At 39.8% G+C, this 9680-nt stretch overlaps 1 protein-coding gene across 7 annotated transcripts in view; it reads left to right on the forward strand.

The window, feature by feature from the left end:
* The window catches only part of znf469 (zinc finger protein 469), a 203880-nt gene that overhangs the window by 157731 nt on the left and 36469 nt on the right, over positions 1 to 9680 (forward strand). For 3 of the 7 annotated variants that reach the window (XM_083547506.1, XM_083547509.1, XM_083547511.1), the window contains 2 exons: positions 1505 to 1695; positions 8039 to 8395. The gene's annotated coding sequence lies outside the window, so the exon portion shown is untranslated. The remainder of the gene's footprint in view (positions 1 to 1504; positions 1696 to 8038; positions 8396 to 9680) is intronic. The other 4 variants (XM_083547508.1, XM_083547510.1, XM_083547512.1 and 1 more) reach the window with 2 other exon arrangements.

A 9680-nucleotide genomic window follows, 5' to 3' on the forward strand; every position in this document is an offset into this window, starting at 1 on the left:
TTGTCAGAAATACTGTATGGTCATAACCACCAGTGTTATACAATCACACACACACACACACACACACACACACACACACACACACACACACACACACACACACACACACAAAAACAAACACACACAAACACACACTTATTATTTTTAAAAGGAAAGTATATACAAGTAGATGTGTGTGCTTTTATGTGTGCACATATGTGTGACTTTGTGTGCAATAGGCTTGTTTGTACATGACGTTATATCAACTCCTATATCTGTAATTATTCCGTCAAGTCAAATGCAGGATTACTGGTTTAATCTCTGCTCTACACAGTCATCTTCTTTTTCGCTCCATCCTTTTTTTTTCTCTGTATGGTAGGGCCACACACATCAGGAGTGTACCACATGCCACAGTGAAGCAGCTGCAAAAAGTTATAAATACTCTGCAACCTGCTAATCGGTCTCCTCCTACTTCTATGAAGATGTTACTGCTGACTTTCATTCAGGTCATTCAGGGAATGGGGCAGTATTCGCCTTGCTTCGAAACGTTAATGAAATTTTTACATTCAACATTCATCATGTGAATTAAAATATGGATAAGAGGATTTAGATGGTCATCAGACTGTCAATTAGACTTCAGAGTTCATTCAAATATGCACTGAATTTGCATTAGATCCAGTTGCTTTAAAACTGACAGCTGCAATTTAAACTAGTATGTCTCATGAGATTCTATACATTTAAAGCCCTTTTCCACTCTTAGAAATGAGAGCCTTGGCAAGCAGCTTTAGAAATATCTCACAGTTTCACCATTGTTCTTATAGTAGTACTGTGCCAGGCCAATATTAAAAAGTAAATAAAGAATTAACATAAATAAGGCTAGTTCTCTTGAAGCCCTGGAACTGTTCACCGTAAGTCTAATCAGAGTAGTGACACAGCTGAGTGTCTTTAAATCCCACCCTGAGTCCTCTCCCCAATTGGTCTGTCTCTTTTTTGCTGTCTCTTGGTGTAGCCTTGTAGCCTTGGGTTGCAGTAAATAACAAAAGAATGCAGGTTGCTCTAATGTGAGGATGCCCATGAATGAGCTCTTTGAGAAGGATAATGTTTGCATTGCCTCTAATGTTTTTTCCCTCCCTCTCTCTCTCTCTCTCTCTCTCTCTCTCTCTCTCTCTCTCTCCCTCTCTCTCTCTCTCTCTCTCTTTATCTCTATCTTTTTCTGTTTTTGTCTGTATTTCTCTCTCACTTGTTTGTATAGTCTAATGTAATGATTATACAAAATTATAGTGCACACTGTGTAGAGAAGGACAAATAAGAAACTGCTGTACATTGTGAATCATAAGCTGTTCACTCTTTTCTCGTAGGAAAGGTATCATTCCAGCCAGTTTGGTATGTGCACTGGTATGTTCTGGAGTTGTGCTCCAGTCAGGGTTTTTAAATTATTAGCGGTAATCATTAATGCAGATTTTCTGTGGATGTGTTGTTTTCTCTTTTCTGTGCCGCTGTGAACCTGGGAACATCCTCACCGAAGACCATCACTGTGAAGAGAATAAACATCGCCCTGATGCTATGTCTACAACAGGCCTCTTGGCTAGTGTTTGCCCTGGGTACAGTGACGAATAGCAGCCTCTGAGCCCCACAGTGCACTCATATGGCACACCATGGTACGATGGACCACTCCAGTTAACTGTGGACATAAAAGTCAGGATTCATGAACAAAAGGCAAGGCCTGATATAGCATAACTTTGTTGTTTTATTTTAATTATAGTTAATATATGTCAACTATATAAAGTTTTCTTTATTCGAGTGATTATATATGTATAGCACTGGTCTCAAGTTCTAAAGATCTAAAGATCCCAAGCGATATTTTTATGTATGCAATGAGCCTTGTTGTCTAACACGATTGGCTCTTTTATAAACATAGATTAATGTATGAACTGTTCAAAGTATGATCTTTGGGTTTGTCTTTGCCTTTCACATCTGCCTCACTATGTGGACTTATTGAACTTTTTTATTATGATCCTGATTGTGAATAATGCTTTTTAAACTGCCTTTTTTTTTTTTTTTTTTTTTTTTTTAACCCATGATCTGATTTGTACAGGTCAACAGCCATAAGTCTCTTCTCTATTAAAATTTATTTGATTTCTCTCATGGCAACGGATGACAAAGTGATTCTAAATGTGTGCAATCTCATATTTGGCTAAATTCAGTTTCAGATGTCTGAGAGCACTCAAAAACATTTTTTAATGAAATTTCTTTACTGGATGATTGAAACAATTAGCATTTGTTTAAAATGTTTTTAAGGAGTAATCATTGGAACACATGTTGAGTTCTAATGGGCATTTCTTTTTCTGTATGTTTTCTGTTATTCTGTCTGTCTGTCTATCTGTATGTCTGTTTATCTGTCCGTCTGTTTGTCTGTCTGACTGACTGACTGTCCACCCAACTCTTTTCACTGCATCTATTTATCTATAATTCACTCAGGTGGCTATGGGGTTTTTTTTGGGTAGGGTACTGATGTGCTGCCCAAACAAACACAGCTCAGAAGTTTAATTCTGAACTATACCTAAAACACTAACAACAATAGGGATGTGGTTGGTCTAGTTTATGTCTCTTTCTCTTTATTTTCTTTTCATTCCAGTTTTTCTTTCGCTCTTTTCCCATAAGTTTACTGGTTCCCAGACTTGGTCCAAACCTTGTGCTATAAAAATGCACTCCTAACTACATAACACAGTCATTTTCACAAATACAAACATGCTCATTTACACACTCAGTCTTATACACACACACACACACACACACACACACACACACACACACACACACACACACACACACACACACAGATAAAACTTTCTGCCCTACGGGTTTTATTTGTCACCCAATGCTGTAGGTGTGTCATATCAGGATGCGTCATATTTGCCAAACTATGTCAACATAGTGCCAACTTTTATTTGTTGTGGATTTATTTTATGACATTACACATAAATACTGTACATACACACTCCCATTATCAACAAGGCTCTGATCTGTTCAGCACACATACACAGGCTATTGGCATTCGTTTCTCTGGTGACAGCCAGCTCAACCCAGCCAATGGGCTACAGTAAATGCCATGGAGCACATGTGGTATTCATTTACTGACACAGGTGTCTCCTGGAATGAATGCACTGAAGCCCATTATGATAGATAATCTCCCACACCACTGTTTATGGCATGGATTCCATGGTTGGTAGGCAAAACTATTCAGTAGCTATGGCATACTTTTTAGCTAAATCATATGAAACCTTGTATTAAATTTAAACTAACTCATAACTTTATTTTATTTAACTTTATATTTTTTAACTTAAGATTTTGTACTGTAGGGCAGCAGTTTGGAAAAGATTTACACATGCATGTGATGGTCAGGTGTACACATAGTTTTAGCCATATAGAAATGTGCTTCCCCCCATTTTTGCAAAACCCTGGATATCTGTTTTAGATTTACATTGCTTTCCATTCGAATATTAAGGGGTATATATATACAGTGAGGAAAATAAGTATTTGAACACCCTGCTATTTTGCAAGTTCTCCCACTTAGAAATCATGGAGGGGTCTGAAATTGTCATCGTAGGTGCATGTCCACTGTGAGAGACATAATCTTAAGAAAAAAATAAAAAAATCACAATGTATGATTTTTAACTATTTATTTGTATGATACAGCTGCAAATAAGTATTTGAACACCTGAGAAAGTCAATGTTAATATTTGGTACAGTAGCCTTTGTTTGCAATTACAGAGGTCAAACGTTTCCTGTAGTTTTTCACCAGGTTTGCACACACTGCAGGAGGGATTTTGGCCCACTCCTCCACACAGATCTTCTCTAGATCAGTCAGGTTTCTGGCCTGTCGCTGAGAAACACAGAGTTTGAGCTCCCTCCCAAGATTCTCTATTGGGTTTAGGTCTGGAGACACACCAGAACCTTGATATGCTTCTTACAGAGCCACTCCTTGGTTATCCTGGCTGTGTGCTTCGGGTCATTGTCATGTTGGAAGACCCAGCCTCGACCCATCTTCAATGCTCTAACTGAGGGAAGGAGGTTGTTCCCCAAAATCTCGCAATACATGGCCCCGGTCATCCTCTCCTTAATACAGTGCAGTCGCCCTGTCCCATGTGCAGAAAAACACCCCCAAAGCATTATGCTACCACCCCCATGCTTCTCTGTAGGGATGGTGTTCTTGGGATGGTACTCATCATTCTTCTTCCTCCAAACATGGTGAGTGGAATTATGACCCAAAAGTTCTATTTTGGTCTCATCTGACCACATGACTTTCTCCCATGACTCCTCTGGATCATCCAAATGGTCATTGGCAAACTTAAGACGTGCCTGGACATGTGCTGGTTTAAGCAGGGGAACCTTCCGTGCCATGCATGATTTCAAACCATGACGTCTTAGTGTATTACCAACAGTAACCTTGAAAACGGTGGTCCCAGCTCTTTTCAGGTCATTGACCAGCTCATCCAGTGTAGTTCTGGGCTGATTTCTCACCTTCCTTAGGATCATTGAGACCCCACGAGGTGAGATCTTGCATGGAGCCCCAGTCCGAGGGAGATTGACAGTCATGTTTAGCTTCTTCCATTTTCTATTGATTGCGCATACAGTGGACCTTTTTTCACCAAGCTGCTTGGCAATTTCCCCGTAGCCCTTTCCAGCCTTGTGGAGGTGTACAATTTTGTTTCTAGTGTCTTTGGACAGCTCTTTGGTCTTGGCCATGTTAGTAGTTGGATTCTTACAGATTGTATGGGGTGGACAGGTGTCTTTATGCAGCTAACGACCTCAAACAGGTGCATCTAATTTAGGATAATAAATGTAGTGGAGGTGGACATTTTAAAGGCAGACTAACAGGTCTTTGAGGGTCAGAATTCTCGCTGATAGACAGGTGTTCAAATACTTATTTGCAGCTGTATCATACAAATAAATAGTTTAAAAATCATATATGGTGATTTCTGGATTTTGCTTTTAGATTATGTCTCTCACAGTGGACATGCACCTACGATGACAATTTCAGACCCCTCCATGATTTCTAAGTGGGAGAACTTGCAAAATAGCAGGGTGTTCAAATACTTATTTTCCTCACTGTATATAGACCCTAACAAAATATGTTCAGGATTACTTAGTTATTTTCTATGTATTATAATCTCAGTATTTGTATTACTGTAGTGTGTGCTGTATTTCAGATTCAGTCAATCTTAATGCTTCACATGCCAGTTAACCTTTGTACGTATATGGGAGCAACCAAATTATTGAAATGTATTTTTTTTTTTTTTAAGTAATCAGCATATATGTATATCCTGTATTTGATTTTTACTGTATACTAGAAACTTTGGCATCGTCTCCAGTGGATCCTGTTACTATAAATCTGATATACTGTATAATGCAGTCTAATCAGCTCTTTTGATCTATAATCAAGAAAATGTCTGAAATTTAAATGTACAGTTAGATGCAGTAAGGCGTGTTGTCATGCAAGTGTATTTTTAAAGAAATAGAGAAGCTCATGTTCCGTTTGTAATAGACTTTATTTGAGAATGACTGCAAAAAGTTGTTTTAAGTGTTTCAATGTTTATTGGTAAGGCAGATCAAATAGAAACTAAAACATATGTTAAAGCATTTTGTTTATTATTATGTCCAGTGTCAGACTCTGCTTTGAAGTTCTGTTAAATCACATCTGATGCTTCAGCACACTGGCCAACTATTATATTTCTTTTTAAGGTTCTGAAAAGTTCAGACAGCTCAGTAGAGCCCCTAGTGGTGGAAATAGGTATAGACATTGAATCACTGCTTTGTAAAATTCTTTGCTTTCGTCGAAGAGTTTTCAGTGACAACCTCGTATAATCACACTGTTTTCTTCTATTTCTTCACTCACTGTTTTGGATGTATTTATCAGCTATGTTATCAGAGCAAAGTGAAATTACACCCTTGGAGCTGGGGGATGACTGTGGGATTCGAATCTTGAGGCCTCATTCAAGATGGAGTGTTTTTCTCTGGCTTCAGGAGATTATCGTCCTTAAACAATAAAGGGGGCAGCAATTAAAGGATTCTTTCCTCCTTTCTTTCCTTCTTTATTTATTTCTTTCTTTCTTTTTTCCTAAGTCCAGGCGTGTGTCTTTCCTTTCCCCACATGTGGAATAGAGGCTGGTGATGATTATGGCAGTTTGGAACTGTAAATGCTCTTTTTGTGGTGCTGTATTAATCTGACACCATTATGCCATTGAGAAGACTGTGTGTCTGTAAGGAGGTGTTAATGAGTTGGTGCAGGGGCCTCCAGTGAACAATAATGCTTTTTGTATATTTGCTCCTCTGAAAGTCATACTGTACTTACTTCTTCTCTCATCCCATTTAATCTTCATCCTTTCACCTTTCCTTTTCACAATTTCTCCCTTCGGCAGAGCAGTTTAGTTTATGTTTGTTTCCTGACAATCAATTAAATGCATTCTATAATTTTCCAGTTCATAGTATTGAAGACCAATTTAAAATTTGTGCCCACTCATCACTTTGTGACTTATTTCCTATTTACACAGTATGCAGCATAACATTTTATCTGTGATATTATGTTTAGTTTGGAATAAGTAATTATAGTTCCATTATAAATATTTATAACAATAAATACATAGCAACAACTAACCTTAGCCAGCTGTTATATGCCTTTTGTTTTATTATTCATCCCAATTGCATTGCATTTTATACTCAGTCATTTTCTTTGGCTTTCAGACAGTAAAATTTATTTTCTGTACAGTAGTTAATTGTTTGGGGTTTTGCAAACACTTCATAGTGTGTGAGGGAGAGTTTAGGGAAAATAAAAAGAGATCATTGATTGGGTGAAACCGTGCTCCTTTTACTTGTGCTTTAATTTTAGCCCTCATTTACATACCATGAGAGTAATGTGTATGACGTTAAGTCACGGAAAATAAATGAGTACAGCTTTAAAACAGGCAGGGAATTAACTTCAGAGTATTTCACCAAAGGTGCATGTGCAATTTATATGTGCAATAAGGAAAATGAAGCAAGGAAACGTTTTTCTACCAAGCACATTTTTTCATTGTTGTCATAATGCATTCATTTTCCTTTTGCGGTGTGTGCTCCATAATTGTATCTTTTCAGGGCACACATCATTTCTCCCATGCTTCAGTCAGCCTGAATAAATATGGCCTTTGGAAAAAAAAAAGATTAAAGTCTCAACTGTCTCTTCGTGACAGTGTGTGTGCCCTGGTTTGGCTTGGCCCTGCTTTAATTGAGAGAGTGTGTGTGTGTGTGTGTGTGTGTGTGTGTGTGTGTGTGTGTGTGTGTGTGTGGTGGCACTGGAGGTAGGGCTCCTAGACTTTCTCCATGCCCAGCCCCACTCTTAATTACAGGCAGTATGCAGTTCTCCTTAAAGAGCAATTTTCTCCTCCAAAGGGGACAACACTTACTTTAGCAGGGGTGAGAAAAAGAGAAAGTGATGAAGGAAGGAATGATCAGAGAGTATGTCGTAGCAGATAAAGGCAGATGTGGGTGATGAGTAGGGTAACAATGTATTCCTACTGTACATCCACACAGAGGGCATACTGACACATACACACATGCACAGCAGGAGAGAGAGAGAAAGAGAGAGAAACATCTAAATCATGTCACCATGAAAGATAAACAGCTGTTTGATCTGGTGTTTTCTAAAGCACAATTTAATTAAAGAGTTCTGCAACAATGATTAAAAGTGTTTCTGACCTTCCTTTTGCTCTACTTTTACTTCCCCTGTGTGATTGTCCCTTTATTTGCCATAGCTCCTTTTCTCTCTGTCTCTCTATCTTTCTCTCTGTCTCTCTCTCTTTTTCTCTGCACTGTGCTGGCAGTGAACTGTACTTGGAGGTTTTTTTTGGCAGATGGCTAGCCGTTCTTCTGGCTGGGGCTAGCCCCAGAGTGTGCTACTGGCTGGGAGAGTAAGGGGAGAGGGAAAGAGGGAGAGAGGGAGGGAAATAGAATGGGAGGGAGGGAAGGAGAGAGGGGGGAGGCGTGGTCTCCAGCTGGTAATGAAGACTTCTCTTTTCATCCTCAGACTGTAGAGTTGGAGTGGCCGGGGCTGGGGGCTGCAGTGTTCCAGTACACTCTCTCTCTCACTCTTTCTCTCTCCCCCTCTCTCTCTCTCTCTCTCTCTCTCTCTCTCTCTCTCTCTCTCTCTCTCTCTCTCTCTCTCTCTCTCTCTGTCTCTCTCCCTCTATCTCTCTCTGTCCTTCTTTCTCTCTCTTCCTCTCCTCCTCTTCTTTTCCCTCCCTCCCTTTCCCTCTCCCTCTCTCTCTCTTTCTCTCTCTCTCTCTCCTCTCTCCCCTCACATGAGCCCTGGGTCTAAATGCGAAGTTCTGGAACTTCTACGGCAGATATGAAGCTCTCACACATGGACTCCACACACACACAGGTAAGAGCTGTGAACTTCTCTGGATTGGTCACTGTATGTGTGTCTGTCCGAGTGGGTGGTGCTGGTGGGTCTGTCACTTCCAGGTCGTGAGCACACACACACACACACACACACACACACACACACACACACACACACACACACACACACACACACACACACACACACACACAGAGGGATGACAGTTGGCAGAGTTTCCACAGTCTGTCTATGTAAAGGTCTCTGTGACTGGGCTAAACTAAGGCAGTATTTAGGATTCACAATGAATGTGTGCAGTGTGTGAGAGCTGTTAAACTGGCATCCACAGCTCCTGAACTCTTGTACCCTTTCTGTATACATCCAGAGGAATGATTTGGATCTTAGCAAGTTAGCCAGATTATGGTTGTATGGCTGTGCCAATTGTTAACTTTATATTCTATAACTCAATATTCTCAACTAAAGTTCTTTCTATCCGTGATAGCTAGTTGCATAAGCATGAACTTGTCTGTAAATAAGTTTATGTTAAGGTTATGTGTATGTCTAGTTCAAGACTGTTGAGTTTTTGTTTGTGTGTGCATGTCTATGTCTGTTCTGGTGTTGTGCCATCCTGATTAGGCTGTATTGCCAGAAGGATACCGGGGGCTGTTTGGACTCATCTGTGTAAATATGACAGGGATGGTGGGAGGGTGGAGAGGACTTTGCTCCTCTCATCTGTCTCTTAACTACTGCAGCTTTGATGTAAGGCCTCTGGATCTGTCCCTTCTTCCTGTGGCCCTCTGCAGATCCAGACCATTTGACTTTCATCTGCATTCCTAGAGATATTCGTCCGTCTGTTTACTCGTTTTCCCCACCTTCTTCTGCTCTGGCCATCCACCTTTTTCTGTTCTGCAAATAAGCAAAATATTGTCTGACTACCTGTCAAAACCATCTGATTGATCCATTCACCAGTATAATACTAAATCTATCTATTAATTCATTGACTCACCCACATCCCTGTTCATCCTCAATCACTGATCCATTTTTTAATGATACATTTATCCCCTTCCTTTATTCATCAATCCATTTATTGCATTAACCCTTATTAGTCTATTCATATATATATATATATATATCCATCCATCAATCCATCCATCCATCCATCCATCCATCCATCCATCCATCCATCCATCCATCCATCCATCCATCCATCTATCAACGCATCCATGCACACATACTCCACCTGTAGTATACATCGACCCATCCATCTAATCAAACATCCATCTATTCATCCCTCTATCAAATTCTCACCTATTCTACTGGGACATGG

The sequence above is a fragment of the Silurus aristotelis genome, assembly GCF_946808225.1.
Source record: "Silurus aristotelis genome assembly, chromosome: 7".
In the NCBI taxonomy this organism is placed as follows: Eukaryota; Metazoa; Chordata; class Actinopteri; order Siluriformes; family Siluridae; genus Silurus; species Silurus aristotelis.